This window comes from Panthera onca, chromosome A2 (genome assembly GCF_046562875.1).
Source record: "Panthera onca isolate mPanOnc1 chromosome A2, mPanOnc1 haplotype 2, whole genome shotgun sequence".
Lineage (NCBI taxonomy): Eukaryota > Metazoa > Chordata > Mammalia > Carnivora > Felidae > Panthera > Panthera onca.
This window is the reverse complement of record NC_138340.1, coordinates 15084676-15103309: the sequence shown is the minus strand read 5'-3', so window position 1 is coordinate 15103309 and position 18634 is coordinate 15084676. Positions and strand designations below refer to the sequence as shown.

The 18634-nt window shown below is 49.1% G+C and overlaps 1 long non-coding RNA gene across 3 annotated transcripts; it reads left to right on the top strand.

Annotated features, from left to right (window-relative positions):
- The first annotated feature begins 15182 nt into the window (after nt 1-15182).
- LOC132678461 (uncharacterized) lies at nt 15183-18424 on the top strand. 3 transcript variants are annotated; one of them, XR_009609611.2, is made up of 3 exons: nt 15183-15481; nt 15894-16022; nt 16530-18424. It is a non-coding gene; the product is annotated as an uncharacterized LOC132678461 (long non-coding RNA). The 3 variants fall into 3 exon arrangements; XR_009609610.3 differs by having other exon boundaries at nt 15894-16077; XR_014136716.1 differs by having other exon boundaries at nt 15894-18424.
- The last annotated feature ends 210 nt before the right edge of the window (nt 18425-18634 follow it).

The window sequence follows — 18634 nt, the reverse complement described above, 5'->3', positions numbered from 1 at the left end:
TTGGGGCTTTCTTTTTCAAATTAAGTGTACGTGGCTATGTATGGAGGGGATACCAAGGTCCCAGGGTGGGAGGACTAGGAAAACGGGCCTGGGGCTCACACTTGGCTTGAATGTTCAGCTAAGGGTGTTTGCCTGGATAAGGTACACTTTGGCATCTTATTGTGTTGGAACTGAATTTCACGAGACTGCCGTGTGTCAGCCCCTCCCGTAATGTAGTTTCTCAATTGCACTAGACACATGTTCAAGTGCTAAGTAGCCACCTGTGGTTAAGTGCTGAGTATGGGACTGCACATCACAGAAAATTCTGCTATGAGGCACTAACAGTGTGTGCCTGCGTGTGTGTGCGTGCGTGTGTGATATGTAAAGTACCACCTTCCTCGCACAGGAGGAAGAGTCCTGTGTACCAAGGACTCTTCCGAGGGGTCTATGTGGCCAGCTTGACAAGCAGTGAATACCACCTCTCACTCTTTCCCCGTGAAATATTTTTTTCTCTTGGCTATGATGGCCCCAGGCTTCCTGGTTTTCCTCCTCCCCCTCTGGTTTCTTGTCAACCTTCTTCACTGGTGCCAGCTTGCCTCCAAATCTCAACATCAGAGGGGGCTGTGGTTCAGGATTCGGATCCTTTTTTTCTCCTCCACCCTCACTCACTTGGTGACGTCCCCCAGTCACGTGACATTGAAAACCGTCTACATCCCAATGGCTCCCGAGCCGGATCTCTCCCCTGAACTCCGAGCTGTGTGTCAGCATCTCCACCTGGCATCTGATGGGCATCTCAAATTCAAAACATCCCAAGCTGACCTCCTGCTATTCCCCCTCCAAATCTGCTCCTCCCATTGAGGGTAAGAGTAGAGGAAACAGTTTGCTCTAACTCTGTTGATGGCGATCCCAACCCTCTGGTTGCTCAGTCCAAAACCTTTGGAGTCCTCCTTGACTCTCTCTCTTACGTGCATGTTTGGTCCACCAGCAATCCTGTTTTGTTTTGTTTTTTTTTCCAGTATGCTTTACTCCCAACGTGGGGCTCGAACTCGTGACCTTGAGATCAAGAGTCATATGCTCTACTGACTGGACCATCCAGGCCCCCCCGGGGCCACCAGTCATCTTAATGGCTCTTCCTTGTATCCACGATCCCCTATCTTCCTACCTCCACTGCTTTCACTAAATCCCTCACCTCGACAATGCCGTCACCTCCTCATCAGTCTCTGTGCCTTTGCCCTCTGCTCCCTCATTTCAAGACCACAGTGATTCTGCTCATATAAGGCAGATCTCGTGACTCCCTTGCTCAGAACCTTCCCCATCGCTCCATCTCATTCAGAGTAGAAGCCGAAATCCTTCCAATGGCCCATGAGGCCCTGCTGGACCCTGCCCCCATCACTTCTTCTTTTTTTTTTTTTAATGTTTATTTTTGAGAGAGAGAGAGACCGAGTGTGAGCAGGTGAGGTGCAGAGGGAGAAGGAGACACAGAATCCAAAGCAGGTTCCAGGCTCTGAGCTGTCAGCACAGAGCCTGACGTGGGGCTCGAACTCACGAACCACAAGCTCATGACCTGAGCCGAAGTTGGACACTTAACCAACTGAGCCACCTAGGTGCCCCATGGCCCTATCACTTCTTTGAACGTCAGCTCCTAATACCTGATCCCTCAATCATCCAGCTCCACTCACGCAAAACCCTTGTTCATTCTTGAACATTCTGGCCTCACAGCCTTTGTGTTTGCTGTTCTCTCCAACTAGAATGTTCTTCTACCAGAAATCCCTCTGTTCTCACCCTTACTTCCTTAGGTCTTTGTATAAATGTCACCTCAGTTCCTTGGCAAAATCCCATGCGGCTTCCCTGGCCACACTAGAATGTCAAGCTTTCCCCCCAGCTTCCACCCTTCATATCTGCTCCCTTTCTTTATTTTTACTTCTTAGCAATTATAAAAGTATATGTTTTATTTCTTTAAAAAAAAATTTTTTTTTAACATTTATTCATTTTTGAAAGACAGAGACAGAGCATGCATCGGGGAGGAACAGAGAGAGAGGGAGACACAGAATCGGAAGCAGGCTCCAGGCTCCGAGCTGTCAGCACAGAACCCGACGCGGGGCTTGAACTCACGAACCCTGAGATCATGACCTGAGCCAAAGTTGGAAGCTTAACCCACTGAGCCACCAGGCGCCCCGTATGTTGCTTTTTTTTTTTTTCTTTATCTTGCCTGTTGTTGCTCTTCCAACTAAATTACAAGCTTCACGAGGCAGGAAATGTTTTACTCAACCCCATCCCTAGTACCTGGAACTGTACCTAGCACATAGGTAGGTTCGAGTTCATGTAACAAAAAACAATAATAACTTAAGCAAGACAGAGCCTATTCTCTCACATATGTGACATTCAGAGGTGGGACCTAGATTCCTATCTTTCTCCTTCACCATCCTGGCTGTGGCTTCTACCGTCAAGTTTACTTCATGGTCTCACTATGGCTGCTGGAGGTCCAGAAGCCACATACACATTCCAGGCAGGAAGAAGAGAGGTGGGGAGTAAACACCTTTCCTGGGAACTCCGCTTAACTTTTTATTGCATTCCCACCTCTATCTTCAAGGATGACTGGAAAGTTAGCTAGGCACTTCGGTGACTCTAGCAATGTAAAACTCTGTTGGGGGTGGGGGGGGGGAATAAGAACATGAATACCGATTAGGCACCTTGGCATTTTCGCTTCGTTTCTGGTTTTTTGTGTAATTGTTTGCATTTGAATATGATTGTAAATCTCAAAAATGTTCACTGTTTGTTTCAGCATAAAGTAGCAGGCATATCCGATTAGATGGCCAGATTGGCTAGATGCTCTTCCCTCAGACATTTATGCATCTAGGTGTTCTTTTATTTCCTGCCTTATTGGGGCGCCAGGGTGGCTCAGTTGGTTGAGCATTCGGCTCAGGTCATGGTCTCGCGGTTCGTGAGTTCGAGCCCCACGTCAGGCTCTGTGCTGACAGCGCGGAGCCTGGAGCCTGCTTCGGATTCTGTGTCCCCCACCCGCCATTCTCTCTGCCCCACCCCTGCTTGTGCTCTGTCTCTGTCTTTCAGAAGTGAATAAACATTAAAAAAAAATTATTTCCTGCCTTATCAATTTAAGAACCTCTAAGGAGATTCCGCCTTATCCTATCCCTATCCCTAGCTTATTAGAGACCATGCTAAAAGTCACCATGTGTTTTAAATAGGTCGATCCTGCCCTTATGGAGTAGAGAAATGTCTCCATTTATAGCAATGTGTCAGAGCACCTGGGTGGCTCAGTCGGCTAAGCGTCTGACTCTTGATTTCAGCTCAGGTCATGATCTCACGGTTTGTGAGTTCAAGCCCCACATCAGGCTCTGTGCTGACAGCATGGAGCCTGCTTGGGATTCTCTCTCTCTTCTCTCTCTGCCCCTACCCCCTTCTCTCTCTCTCTCAAAATAAATAAAATAAACTTAAATAGGTTCTGTCACAAGAGCAGGGCTTTAAAAAACTTATTGGGTCATTTGGCATTTAAATTTTTTTCAAAAATGAAAATGAGCCTGTTTTCGGCAGGCTTCAAATGAGTGCCGTCCCGTAATACAAACACAGCCCATTATAACGCCGTAGAAAGATCTTGAGCCTAGCTGTAACATGATGATGTTTTGTTCTGTTTCGTTTTGTTTCCATAATGGACATTAACTAACCTCAAAGTGCAATCTGCCACTGAAAGTCTCTGCATGTGACATAGAGCACTGGGCACCAAAGAGGCCCAAGTGGGCAGATCCGGACCAAGAACAAGCTAATTGGAGCTGTCCATCCACTTAGGAGCTTTCATTATATAATAGTTCGTCTTTATTTTCCCCAGTTCCAAGTAGGGCCTGAGTCTGTTCACACTCAAGGCCTCCTTAAGACTTGCTTGGGTATGATATTTGCCCTTGTGGCCTCAGTGGAAAAGCTTCTAGATGTTTTCTGCTCCACCCCAGCTGATTTCCCATTCCAGGGCCCAGGAGTGTCTCAGGTGTGATTTCTCGAACCCGTGTCCAAATTGCCTGGAGTCCGTAGATCAAATGCAAATTTCTGGCCCCAGCTGTGACCGCACTAGTCAGGATCTCCGGGACTGGAGCTGCCACGTTCTCAACAGGCTTCCTGGGCTTGGGCCAACCGACCAAGACTTTCTTCAGAAAGGGGACTCACAGGTGACGAGATGGGGGCTCACTTTCTGGCCCGCCTGTGTCACCATCGCCTGTTTGCTGCTCCTTGGAGCACCAGTTGGGGAGTGGGCTCGCCTTTGAGGGAGTCACTGCTATTGTGACCGCTCGCTGAAGAGTGTCCCACAGAGGACGCCATAGGCCACTCGCCCTCCATGTGTCAAGGAAATGGTGCAGGTCTATCAATTTGTGTTCACGGGTATGTATGTCAAACCCAGCCTGTCTTGTTTTTTTTTTTTAATTTTTTTTTTTAACGTTTATTTATTTTTGAGACAGAGAGAGACAGAGCATGAACGGGGGAGGGGCAGAGAGAGAGAGGGAGACACAGAATCTGAAACAGGCTCCAGGCTCTGAGCTGTCAGCACAGAGCCCGACGCGGGGCTCGAACTCGCGGACCGCGAGATCGTGACCTGAGCCGAAGTCGGCCGCTTCACCGACTGAGCCACCCAGGCGCCCCCCCGCCTGTCTTGTTTTGAGGGAACGTTTGTCCCCAGACTGACAAAGACCTCAGAATTGCTGAGAGGCGGCTGTGAAGCCCAGCTGTTTCATCCGAGCAAGCGCCTTCGCTTTGCTGAGCCAAAATATCCTCGACTACAAAATACGAATCCTAGCGCCTACCTAACGAGGCGATTGCGAGGGTGGGGAGAGGTGACGTATACGACAACGTCTGAATTTTAGTGGCCAATCTTCATGAAATCCGCGTCCGAAAGGAAAACCATCGCCGGTAGTCGGCTCATTCTGGCTCGGACTCGTCTTCGGCAAGCTGGTTGCCTTTTCCTGTGAGTTGACCGTTCTCCGGCTAGCTGCGTCACATTTGAAGATGCCGTTCTCATCTTCTCCAAACCCACTTAGCTGTCAGCTCCAGCAAGCTGGCACGTGACCGCACAGCTTTTGCGCAGCCCTAGAAAGAGCCGTTCCTGGAAGGAGCGTCGCGGCGTGAGCCGTGGGAGCTCAACCGCCAGGGAAGAGGGAAGTTCAGGATCTCATCTTGTAAACACTGTAGCGGTGAGCTGAGATTTGGCGGCCCGTGTCTGAGGCAGTCCTGTGTGTTTGGGTCTGCCTGGTGAGCAGTGGACACCAACGGAGAGACATGGCGGGGTGGGGGGTGCGGGGGGCAGGCAGCATTCCCAGCACTGAGGCTTATAGTAACCATAACAACTGTCCGGTCTTTTCTCCCTGCCCCATCTCACTTGCCAAAGGACAACTTTCCTCACTGGCAAGGGGATGGACAAACACCACCATTCCTTTAAAGATGGTGCTGGGGCGGGGCGCCTGGGTGGCTCAGTCGGTTAAGATCTCAGCTTAGGTCACGATCTCTCCGTCCGTGTGAGTTTGAGCCCCACATTAGGCGCCGTGCTGACAGCTCAGAGCCTGGAACCTACTTCAGATCCTGTGTCTCTCCCTCTCCCTGCCCCTCCCCAACTCGCGCTCTGTCTCTCTGTCTCTCAAAAATGAATAAACGTTAAAGTAAATAAACAAATAAAAATATAAATATTAAGATGGTGCTGGGGAGGAAAAATTGTTCTCTGTTCTTCAAGATTCTTCTAGCTGGTCTAGGAATTAAATTGACACGAGATAGATGAACAGGGGAAAATCCCATTGAAACTTGTACACATGGGGAATCTACACACACATGAGATTCCAAAGACAGTCGGGCAAAATGAGGTACATATGTCATCCTGAACTAGAAAGAGGGGGGAGAGGGTCTGGGACTTCAAAGGGAAGGAAAGCAATTCACGGGAAGGTGAAAAAAAAGTAAAGGTTTGGTAAACGTGTTTGCCGGGGCCCTCAGAAACAATGGGACGGAGGGAGGAATTTTAACAAACAGACTTGCCAAATCCCTTTCTGTCTGTGCTCTGGTTCATATGATCAGGTAGTTATCTAATGTAGCAAAATCTCCTTCAGGCAGGTTCTTCGTCTACATCCCTTCAGACAGTTAGGGGGAAGGTCAAAGTTTCTTCCTGAGTCTTTGGGCCATGATTATTTTGCAACTCTGAACCCCTGCCATGGTCAGAAACCACCCCGCTTCTTCTCCCGTGTAGAATTCAGCCAGTGCCTTGAAATAGCCTCTAAGCATCTGAGAAGTTTTAAAAGCAATTTTTAAAAAATCTTGTTAAACAGAAACCGTGAAGCGCTTGCCTTCATGGAAGGAAACTGTGAGGTTGGGAATCTTGTCACCATATACCCTTCCGTAACTTTTGAATCTGAACCTGGAGAATGCACCTCATATTTTAAAACGTAATAAGGGGCACCTGGGTGACTCAGTCGGTTGAGCGTCCGGCTCTTGATTTTGGCTCAGGTCATGATCTCATGGTTCATGGGTTCAAGCCCCACCTAGGGCTCTGCGATGAATATGGAGCCTGCTTGAGATTCTCTCTCTCCCCCTCTCTCTGTCCCTCCCCTCTCTCTCTCCTCTCTAAAATAATAAAAAGTTTAAAAAATAAAACATTTTTTTAAAATATACAATAAAATTGGGCACCTGGGTGGCTCAGTCAGTTAAGCGTCTGACTTTGGCTCATGTGATGATCTCACAGCTCGTGGGTTCGAGCCCCGCATCGGGCTCTGTGCTGACAGCTCGGAGCCTGGAGCCTGCTTCGGATTCTGTGTCTCCCTCTCTCTCTGCCCCTCCCCGGTCACACTCTGTCTTTCTCTCTCCCTCAAAAATAAAGATTTTGAAAAAATATTTTTAATACAATAAAATGAAGATGAAAACTTCCGTGTTAAAACGCAAGATTCTGCGGTTGTTAAATGTCTCAGAAAAGTACGGCAGTCTTGCCAGCCTCCATTAAGTCCAGTTTTTCAGACTTTGAGCCTCTCTTCTCCCCTCCCCACCCCCAGGTGCTGCGACCGGTTTGGCCAGATTTCACCCCCACCCTCTGGTCAGAGATCCGAGGTTACTCCCCGAGAGGCTAATGGCTGGAAAAGACTGGAAGGTGTGGTGGCAGAAATGCCGCTCACACCCTGCCAGAAGCTTCTTCTACACACCTCTGGTGACTCGGAACCCCATCGCCCCGCACGCTCCTCAACTGTTGATTCTCCCAAGCCAAGATGTCTCCAGAAGGCTGGCAACCTTCTGGGGGAGGGGGTGTTGGGCTCCCACCTGGAAAGAAGAGTCCCGGCACCAGCTAGTGAAGTGACTTCAGATCCCTTCGCGGGTTCCTCGTGTCACCCAGGACGTTGAGATCTGACCTCTCAGAGGCCCAGGCTCCAATGACTAAAATCCGCTCAGACCTTAACCTTGGGACTCGGGCTGTGAGGGGGCCAGGCCGCTCCTCAGAGTTCAGGGAAAGCAGCCTGCCATACGAGAAGGGCTACTCAGAAGCTCGTTTTGGGGGCGCCTGGGAGGCTCAGCCGGTTAAGCGTCCGACCCTTGGTGTCGGCTGGGGTCATGATCTCGTGGTTCGTGAGTTCAAGCTCCGTATCAGGCCCCTCGCTGACAGCGCAGAGCCTGCTTGGGATTCTCTCTCCCTCTCTCTCTCTGCCCCTCCTCCACTTGCACTGCACTGTCCCTGTCGCTCTCAAAATAAATAAATAAACCTAAGAAAAAAGAAAAAGAACCTTGTTTTGTGGCTGTTCTGTCATTTTAGGAGAGAATATATTTTTACCCAAGATCCAGGTCCGTGAGGCTGCGGGAGTGAATGGAAGAGCCTCCTGCTCTGCCTCAGACTTGGGACTCAAGTGTGTCCTTTGGACCCCACGTGGGCTCGCTCGGGCTCAGGAGCTGAGTAGCCACCAATTCCATTCTGGATCCCTTTCTTTTCGCAAGACACCAGTCGCTTGGCTGCTGGCCACCCGCTGTGTTGTCTGAACTTGTTTGCAGGCTGAACACCAGCAGGATCGTCAGACGTTCCTGAGTTAAATCTCTTTTCCCACCGTCACCACCCCCCACTCTGGTCCCTGCAGCCACCCAGGAGACCCAGCCTGCAGGCTGTCATGGGTCTTTGATCCCAACTAATTACACCTTCTCTTTTGGTTTACAAAACGCCCTCACAAGCCTTATTACAGGTTTATCCCACTGGGCACTGTGTATCTTAACAACTCAATAAACTCGGAATTCGAATTCGTTCTAATAACCACCCCGTGAGTCCTGCAGGCTAATTGTCTTCTTCCTCTTCCCTTTCTTTCTTTCTTTCTTTCTTCTTTTGTTTTAATTTAAATGAAGAAATACAAAGAATGTGTGGGTTTTGCCTAAGGCCACCAGCAGGAGAGGCACAGACCTGTGGATGGACTCCAGCCTTGTTTTTTGCGGACTAGGGGAGGCGCAAGGGAGGGCTACCCAGACACCATGTGGCACTCCAAAATGCAATTGATATTCACAACGACACGGATGGGCCTAGAGGGTACTATGCTAAGTGAAATAAGTCAGACAGAGAAAGACAGATATCATAGGATTTCACTTAGAGGTGGAATCTAAAAACCAAATCAGAACAACAACAAAACCCAGAATCACATTCACAAATAGAACAAACTGGTGGTGTTGCCAGAGGGTCGGGAGGGCGGTGGGAGGATGGGCAAAACAGGTGAATGGGATCAAAAAGTACAAACTCCCAGTTGTACAATAGATAAGTCACAGGGATGAGAAATACAGCATAGGGAATACAGTCGATAATACTGTAATAACTTTGTATGGTGACTGCACTTGTCACGGTATTTCATAATGTATGTAATTGTCGAATTGCTACATTGTGCATCCAAAACTCATATAATATTGCACGTCAACCATACTTTAATTAAAAAAAAATATATATATATATATATATTTATTTATTTATAAAACTGTCTAGTGGCTGCTGATCTCTTTACTCAGTCAGCATTTTGGTTGTCCCAATGGCACGGACCCTACAGAGCTTCAGGGCAGGCATTCTCCAAAGGCCTTCAACATAGGGATTACTATGACTCCGAATCAGGACTATTTCCTTTCTTTTGCTTAGATGTCTTTGTATAAGTAAAGTCACAAATGGGCCAAAAAGCTCAATTTAAAGTTGCCAAGGAAGAATGAATCAATCTTTTTACTCACAGTCCCAATTTCCAGGAAAGCCAAACGTTCTTGAGCAATGGTCTTTCCCATTCCAGGAAGACACCACCCAGGAAGCTGCAAGAAATAACTCATTCATCAGATTGTACTGAGACATCGCCATTTCCCCCAGAGGACAGAGGAAGAATCTGGGGAGAAAGACATCTGATATGGTAGTGATGAGGTTTGGAGAAGTAGGGATCTGGAGCTGATGGCCAAGAAAGAATTCTTGAGATGTCTTTGATGCAAAAAGGTGTTATTGTTAAAGCAAGGGGACAAGACCCCTGGGCAGAAAGTGCGGCACTGGGGTTGTAGAGTGACTAGTTATATACTAAGGAGGTGGGGAAAGTTAAAGGCAAAAGGGAGGCCTCCAGAAGGACTTCCATATGCTAAGGAAGGCTCATAAGATACTGGAGGCCTAGCTATTGTCAAGCTAAGGTTGTTTCGCTTAGTAAGGTATTCAAGTTAAGACAGGAGGGAGTTCCTGGAAGAATGTTATACTCTGTATTTGCTTCAAGTGTTTGTCAGTGGGCTGCGGGTTATCAGGAAATTTAATTTTACCTACCGTTTCCTTTTTGCCTTTGTTCCCCACATCACTATAGTGGGGAGGGTGATGTTGGGTCTTCAGGAAACTGAGTCTATAGGTTTCTGGAGATTAGGCTATTGATAAGATTGCTTTTTTCTCACAATTTACTAGAACACTTGTAAACTGATGGGACAGTGATCTCTATCAGTTAACCGTTTGTTTTTCCCTTTCCTTTGTTCTTGGGCAGCCAGGAGTGCCTGAGGAATGCCAGACCTATCCACATATCCCCCTGGGCAGGAGGGGGAGGGGGGTGCAGGTTGCAGGGGAGGGGGAGAAGGGGGAGGTGTCAGCTTGCCTGATGTTCCCTCATCAGTAGCTCGAGCCGCAGCAGCTCCACAGGCCATGGAAGAGGCACTTGTCCCTTTGATCTAATGACGCTTGGTTATTATTTTGCAGGGGTGTGGGCCATCATGTGAAGAGAGACAATCCAAAACTCGAAACTTACACAAAATGATGGACTGAATGTCCTTTCCAAGTCTCCTGGAGCATTGTCTAAGTTCACCTAAGGATCATTCAGTGCTCTAGGGAAATGAAATTGTGGGTTGACTCACTATTGATTGGGACCTAGACCCTGCTAAGAGTATATGTTTATTTGTAGAAAACTGATAAGTTGCAAATGATTTTTGTCAGGCAGACAATGCAAATGAACTCTGTCCAGTAGAACAGATAACCTTAAAGGTTATGGTTTCATTGCCCTGTAGGACATTAAGCAGTCTTGTATCTAACTTTGCCTTCTTGTTCTACATTATTTATCCCACTGAGTAAACGTTTACTATGCATCATGATTCTTCAGAAAAATAAATAATTCTTAGGGGCTGTTTTTCTAAAACAAGCTACCAGCTTCAAGAGAAGAACAAAACCCATCTGAAAAGCCCAGCAATTCTCCTCCCTGCCGTTATCCACTAGGAGCCTTTGGGGTTGCCTACCCCAGCTGTTGCAAAAAGAAAAAAGAATAGAAGGGAAGACTCCACTGGTATTCAGCTGCAGGAGATACTTTAAGAATATCCTCATCCTGTGAGAAAAAGCTATTTGTTTCAAGGCGGTGGGGGCGAGAGGGGTGGAGCCCCCATGTGGGGCATCCTCCAAAGGTCTAAACAGAATCTTATCTCTTTATCCAGTAACAGAGGCTGACGTAGTTAAACTGGGGCTCAGGCTAGCTACAGAATTGCTCACTCTACAGCGCTAGGGTATAAGGCCCCTGAGCACAGAGACTGGGCCTTTGTTCACCTCTGTGTCCCAAGGAAAGTCAAAAAATGGGATGCAAAGGGAAGATGTATGTATCTGCACTGAAGATCCAGTCTGATGATGACCCGCTACAAAAGGAAATGAGGGAACTTTGGGGGGTGATGGGGATGGTGGTTTGTCTGGAGGCAAATATTTGTCGAAAGTGATCAGTGGTACACTTTAAATGTGTGCATTTTAGTGTAGGTAAATAACACCTCAATAAAATTGATTTAAGAAGAAAAAAGCACTAATTGAGATTTACGGTATCTTTGGGGTGCCTGGGTGACTCAGTCGGTTAAGCGTCCGACTTCAGCTCAGGTCATAATCTCACAGTTTGTGAGCTCGAGGCCCACATCAGGCTCTGTGCTGACAGCTCAGAGCCCGGAGGGAGCCTGCTTAGGATTCTGTGTTTCACTTTCTCTCTGCCCTTTCCCCACTCGCGCTCTATCTCTCTCAAAAATAAACATTAAAAAAATTTTTTTAATTAAAAAAAAAATTTCCAGTATTTTTAAGATAGTCTGTGACTCATTCCAAGCGATGCCTGGTTTACAGAGGGCAGACTTCACTCTCCTGCTATTTTCAGAGTTTCTATTTGAAATGCAAACACTTACCAATAAACACAAATACTTTGGGAGACCTAGTGAAAGCAGAAGTCTTTTCTTATGGAATCACATTTAAGAACAAAAAAACTAAGATTCATCATTTGGTATTAGTTGACCAATTGACCAATTGCCCTTCATTTCGGCCAGCAAAAAAACAAAAAACAAAACAAAACAAACAAAAAAAAACACTAAATAATTGTGAAAATTCTAATTAGAAAGAATGTTAACAATTATCTAGTGACCAGCCCATTCATTTTACAGATGTGGAAACTGAGGCCCAGCTAAGAAAGGACAATTGGGAAATGTGTTCTTCAGAGGTGATCCTTCCAGTCAGGGGTTAGATCTTTCCAGAAATCTTCCTCACTTCCTCTTGAATGGCAACCCAGTGATATTTCTGCAGATAGTCTCTTTGAGAAGCACTGGCAACAGAGAGAGTTCCAATAATGAAGATAAAATGTCCTACACCTTTTAAAAAATGTCTAATGTCAAATTGGTCCAGGATACCCGGGATGAAGTTGTATTTTCAGTTATGTTTTCCTTAAATAAAATGGATTAGGGGTGCCTGGGTGGCTCAGTCAGTTGAGCGTCCGACTTCGACTTCAGCACAGGTCATGATCTCGCGGTCCGTGAGTTCCAGCCCCGTATCGGGCTCTGTGCTGACAGCTCAGAGCCTGGAGCCTGCTTCTGATTCTGTGTCTCCCTCTCTCTCTCTGCACCCCCACTCGTGCTCTGTCTCTGTCACTCTCAAAAATGAATAAATGTTAAAAAAAATTTTTTTAATGGATTCAAAGCCCTTTTTGAGATAATAAAGTCTCTGTCTTCGGCATTAAAAAAAATTAGTCTAGTTTATTTTCTTCCACCGATTTTTTATTTATTTATTTATTTATTTTTATTTTTTTTTCACGTTTATTTACTTTTGAGACAGAGAGAGAGACAGAGCATGAACGGGGGAGGGTCAGAGAGAGAGAGGGAGACACAGAATCTGAAACAGGCTCCAGGCTCTGAACTGTCAGCCCAGAGCCCGACGCGGGGCTCGAACTCACGGACCGCGAGATCATGACCTGAGCCGAAGTCGGCCGCTTCACCGACTGAGCCACCCAGGCGCCCCTCTTCCACCGATTTTTAAGGTAAAAATTTACACTTGCAGCAGATGTTGCAAGGGTAGACTTCTTGCACAGACAGATCAAGACGTTTGTTTGTCTTCAGACCCTTGCCAAGAGTTAAGCAATCATTGAACATGGCATCACATCCACTTTGGTCCCCATGAAGAGTTTTAGCACACTCCTATCAAATACATACGATGTGAAAGACGTGGTGCTAAGCTAAGTGTGGGTGGAGAAGCCCCTGCAAGTGCTAGAAGGAAGGGGGACCGCAGGGGGTGAGGTGAGGGGTGGATTACAAACCTTAGGTGGTAGCGTTCATTCATTCATTCAACAAGTCTGGCTATGGCGCGCTCTCCTGAGCTGTTAAGACACTTCTAAACCACCAGAGGGGATGACTGTGGGGCTGAGGCTGGAGCTGCAGTAAGAAAGTGTGATGAGGGCTCTTTGCCAATTTCCATTCTGTTTTCCCAATTCAGAGGGAAATTTCCCATTGTTTCTCACCTGCTCCCAAGGCAACAGATGAGTTGCGAGCTGTTTACACTAGCAAGCAAGCTGTATTGATCTATAAACCGAGTAACGCATATTAAAATGATTTCTTAGCAATAATCCTTTAACTAAAAACTTACATTTTGGATGCTGTAAGGGAAAATCATGCACTCCATCACGGCCCCCAGCAATGCCGAAGGCCAGAGCAGCGAGATAGGCTCACCTCAAGATTTAATCTTGATTCCAAACCTTTGCAGAGAGAACTGTTTCTTTCATAGCAACCTAGTATTTTCTCTCACCTGCAGGGGAGAGGAAACCCATATTCAGGCGACCCAGAAAAAAATAAAATAAAATAAAATAAATAACCAAACAGGCTCAGTGGGAGAGGGTGGCCCTCTGGGGTATTCTTGACCCATCGCATCATACCCAGGCTTGGGGGTGGAGAGGGCAGACGCTTCTAGAATGCTTTAGCCCCATCTCAAGTTTCTGAATTAACATTCTTCAGGTCCTCTTTCCCCAGATCTTTAAGCACCCAAACAATCGGGAAGAAAGTGTTTTTTATTTTTTTTTTTAACGTTTATATATTTTTGAGAGACAGAGCAAGACAGAGTGCGAGCCGGCGCGAAGAAGAGAGAGAGGGCAACACAGAATCTGAAGCAGGCTCCAGGATCTGAGCTGTCAGCACAGAGCCCAACGTGGGGCTCAAACTCATGAACCGTGAGAACATGACCTGAGCTGAAACCAAGAGTCAGACGCTCAACCCACTGAGCCACACAGGTGCCCCAGGAAGGGTTTTTTTTTTTTGCTTTTTAAATGTTTATTTTTGAGAGAGAGAGAGAGAGAGCATGAACGGGGAGAGGCAGAGAGACAGAGCATCTGAAGCAGGCTCTGTGCTGACACAGAGCCCAAAATGGGGCTCGACCCCACAAACTGAAATCATGACCTGAGCGGAAGTCCGATGCTCAACTGACTAAGCCACGCAGGTGCCACAGGAAGGTTTTGAAGATAATGGCTACATTAGGGATGAGCTTCTGCAGAATAAACACCATTCGCGACCGTTCTCTGAACAGATGCCCCAAGATGCTGAATAAGCAATATGACGTGAGGACAGGGGAAGGGAATCATGAGCTTTGTCTCCTTGGTTAGTCAAATTCTTCCAGCAAATCCCAATGAAAGAGCTCTTGCCATTGAGGACCATTCAATACAGGACTGCTGGTGCACAGGGGACAGCTTCCTCCCCAAAATCTCAAAGAGCTGCCCCCAAATGCCAGCTAAAACAAAAAGCCCCATCCGAAGATCCTGGTTGACTTCAGGCCCTAATCCTTCCACATCTTTCTACGTAATAAGGTAGAACTCTCATCCTGGGACTGCGGGGCGAGAGCGCCTAGGTCAGACATCCAGACGCTTCCTGCCGCTTCATCTCTGAGGGAAGAATGAGGCAGGTCTTGAGATGTATGCCCAAACCAGCTACTGTCCCTGCTCTCCAACCTGCCTCCCACTTCCAAGCCACGATTTTAAACTATGTTTAAAACGGACCATGGTGCAAAATACGCCTGGGCCTCACAGGTTCAGCGGGTGAGAAAGACCCTTGAGGCCTGGAGGAGGAGACTCCGTGGGCAATGCCTAAGAAAGGGGCGGGGCCCGAGGCCAAGGCGGACTGAGGGCGTGGTGGACGTGGTGGGGGCGTGGCGTCTACGAGGACTTGCTGGGCGTGGCAGGGTGAGGTGGGCGGGGCTGCGGGCGTGGGGCGAGGCTGGAGGACGCGGCGGTGATTTGCTGGGGCGTGGCGGGGCGTGGTAAGGTGGGGTGGGCGGGGCTGCGCGTGCGGGACAGGGGCGTGGCGGACGCGGCGGGGCGTGACGTCGGTAGGGACTTGTAGGGAGGGCGTGGGTGTAGGGGACGAAGCTGGGCAGGGCCGGGCGGGGCCGGAGCTGGGCCGGGCGAGGGGGGCGGGGCCGGAGCTAGGCGGGGCTGGAAGGGGCGGGGCCCAGCGGCCTTTGGGTGGAACTCACCGGGCGGTTGGCGCCGTTAGTCTCGCGGAGTCGAGCCTGTCGGTGTTCCTTGTTCTGAACGCCCGTCCTATCGCCATACAGTGGATCAACCGCTCTCTGGTTAGGGTGGGACAGACTGCAAGGAGGCCCCGCCTGGCCCGGCCTCCGGGTAGAGGGCACTGCTCAGGGAGCAGAAACCTGTTGAAGCCACGGCAGCAAGCCAGTGAGGAAACTGCTAGGACCCCCAGGCGAGGATGTAGCAGGTGGAGAACGAGCCGGTTCATCCATGAAACTGTCCCAAGGGCTTACCGAGTGAGTTTCTGGTGTACGTTTTCACCGCTGAAGGCAGAAGAGGTTTGCTCTAGAAGACACCCCTCTTGGTTTGGGCCCACGTTTTTTTGGGGGGGGGGAGCATGCATCTATCTCCCCACCTGGGGCCCCACAGCCCTCCCTCAGTGAAAGCAGACAGCTCGAGAGGGTGGCAGTGTGCAGGGGTTGGCGAGGCTTGGAGGCCCCGACCCCAGGCCCTGGGCAGCCCGCACACCGCCCGCCGCCCCGGCCCGGTGGGCCGGGTGGGACGCGCGGAACCCCTTCCAGGCACACTTCTTTTCCTCGTCTGGGCCCTCCCAGGACCCTTTGCACTCTGCAGCCTCTACACTCCTTATTTGGCCTCTGAAGTCTCTGGAAGCCACCCTCATTATTGATCTGTCGTTTCTCCTGACAGGCCTGTGCACTTCTAAATTGCACAGCAAACCCGAGGTGGAGACTTGGGGAGAGTACCATACAAGCTGCCAGGAGGCTGGGACCTGGCGCCTGCTCTGGAGTCTAGCTTCCTTCTGAAATATCCAGGAAGGTAATAAGGGGATCCCGTGCCCATCCGCGGCTCCTCCTTCAGCTCATGCTCAGAGGTGGACTTTGAACCCCATTCCCCAGGCGTGGATGTCCCCCTCCTCTTCTCCCTGACCCTTCCCTTGGTGCCCATTTGCCCAATCTTGCCAGCCCACCCCCCCACCACCACCACCATTTCTCTGGTGCGGTTCTCCGTGCCTCCCCAGATCCCTTCCTTTGGCTGAGGGAGACTTCCAAGGGCAGGGGGTTCCCAGCCGGGATGGACTTGGTCTCCCCTTTTGTCTGTCTCCTACAGTTCTATTTACAGCTTTTTCCCCAGATGTTCTTGGCTCTTCTCTCTCCCTAAGATAATCCTTTCACCATCTCTTGGTTCACCTCCTCGTGTTCCCTGCACCTTCCGTCTTTCCCTCAACCTTCCGGCTCCTCCTAGCCGTGAACAAGCGGGTTTTGTGTGCCGGCCATTGGGCACAGCTTGTTGTCATCCTTGATGTGTTTAAAACTCACTTTGCAGGTCTGCGAAGGATAAATAGTTCTCCACTTTTGTCTGAATTGTCCAAGGCCACGGAGCAACTCGTTAGAATCGGAGCCACAGTCAGGGGATCCATCTACACCTCAGCTGCTGTATGGATGAAACCTCTTTTCTTGTCGTCGTCTTGCCTACAGTTCCTTTTCTCTCCTAGGATGGTTGTGGCACCTTGGAGACAGACCCAGGAGCCAAAGTCATAGAACAGACCAGGGTCTGGCCACCTGTGGACCTCCTGTCCATGCCCATAACCAAAGACCACCAGGAACAAAGTTGGATTCACTGATTTGTTGCTGACGACGTACTGGTAGAGCCGAGGAGTCCTGGGGCGTCTCAGTACGAAGGTGTTACAAGGGACTTATAACAGAACTTGTGTTAAAAACCATAGGGGGGGGTGGAGTTTCAAGGAAGCGGGGGGTTCATTCTGGACTGCATGCTTTCAGGAAGCAAGATCCATTCTGTGATTGAGCATCTCAATTTTCATAGAGAAGCTGAGACAAAGGCAGAGCTAAAACTGCGGTTGGTAACCAGACAGCCATCGCTGGGGGGCGGGGGATGTTGGGTGGTTTTTGTGGTTTGCACAGTGGCCTTCATTTTGTCTGTGCTTGGACACAAGCGTGGAATCGTCCTGTTTGGTCAGGCCTTGTCTGATGGTGGCTATCCAAGAGACTGGCTCTGTTCAGGCCCAGCTGTGAGCACCTGGCTGATCAGAGCTAGCTGCCAGGGACTACTTTTCTCTTTCTCACCGCAAAGGCAAAGCCTTGACCTTCAAGGGCCAGCCTTCTGTCCATCCTAGTCTCATATCTTCATGTTGGGATAAGGATCATCACACTGGAAAAGGAAGAGGGATGGACAAGAACAGGGAGGGGGAGTTTCCTGGGGGTGGGGGTGAAATAGCAGCCTAGCTTAGGGTGTTCATGGCTCTGTGACTTGAACGGATCCAGGGTTCCCTTCCTCTATTGGAGGAAGCTCTGATAAAGAGGTGGGGGGAGGGCAGTAAATGGCCATTCTTAGTACAGATAGTCCTCACTTAGAAACACGATCCATTCTCTTAGGAAACCTAGGTGGAGTGATCATACGTCCCAATTTTCTGGTACATTCCTGCTCTCAAGTGTTACAACTACTCGATTACTGTGGATACAGTTTTGCTACATATTTTATAGAATTCAGATTGTTTAGTGAAGGGAATCCATTACTTGTCTGACCCTATGAGGAGCAGACAGCAAAATGGAATTAGAAGTGCAAGAGATTTATTAGGGGGAACACCTGTGAGGGATCAAGGGTTTGAGGGAGCAGGAGCCGGCAGGGGGAGCCCTCTGCAGTTCGGCAGGGGGGGGTGGGGGGTGGGGTGGAGGGGACGCTTGTGCGGGCTGACCCGGGGAGAGAGGGACTGGGTAGGGAGAACCACGGGCCGCAGTGCACTTCTGAGAAAATCTTGGCCAAGCCGCTGGGGACTCCCTATGTTTACCTGCCTCATCAGAGGAGTCCCCTTATTTAGCGGGACAGTGTGGCCTCGATGCCCCTGTCCTGCTCAGTCATTGCCCAGAGGCAGCGAGGGAAAGACTGGCCTCCTGTCCCTGGGGGGCAGCAGCCGAGGCTGGGGCTCTCTTGTAGACATCTGGGCCACCCCCCGCCGGGGGGCCATACATTTCTTCAGTGGACAGTTCGCTTATTTTGAGCCATTGAACCAGTTTAAGTGCCCCCAGAAGCGGGCACCAGGATGGGATTAGACATGCAAGAGATTTATTGAGGGGAATGGCCGGCAGGATGAAGGGGGGAAAGAGAAGAGAGGGGGGAAAAAAACACAAAACCCTACACAAATGTGGTACAACCTGTGTACTACTGGTGAAGAAATAAATTCACAGAAGAGGGTTGTTTTTTAAGCCTCTGTTAAGTCACGTGTGCTGAACTTTGGCGTGGGAAATACGGTTTCTTCATAAACCATGGAATCTGATCCCTCAAACAAGGTCTGCCTCAATTATTTTTTGCACGGCTCTTTTTTGTGAGGGCTCCTCAGGTATCTACGGCTCCCCAACTTCTCAGTGGGGGGCAGGGGGTGATTTTTGCCTTCCCCCAGGGGACATGTGGCAATG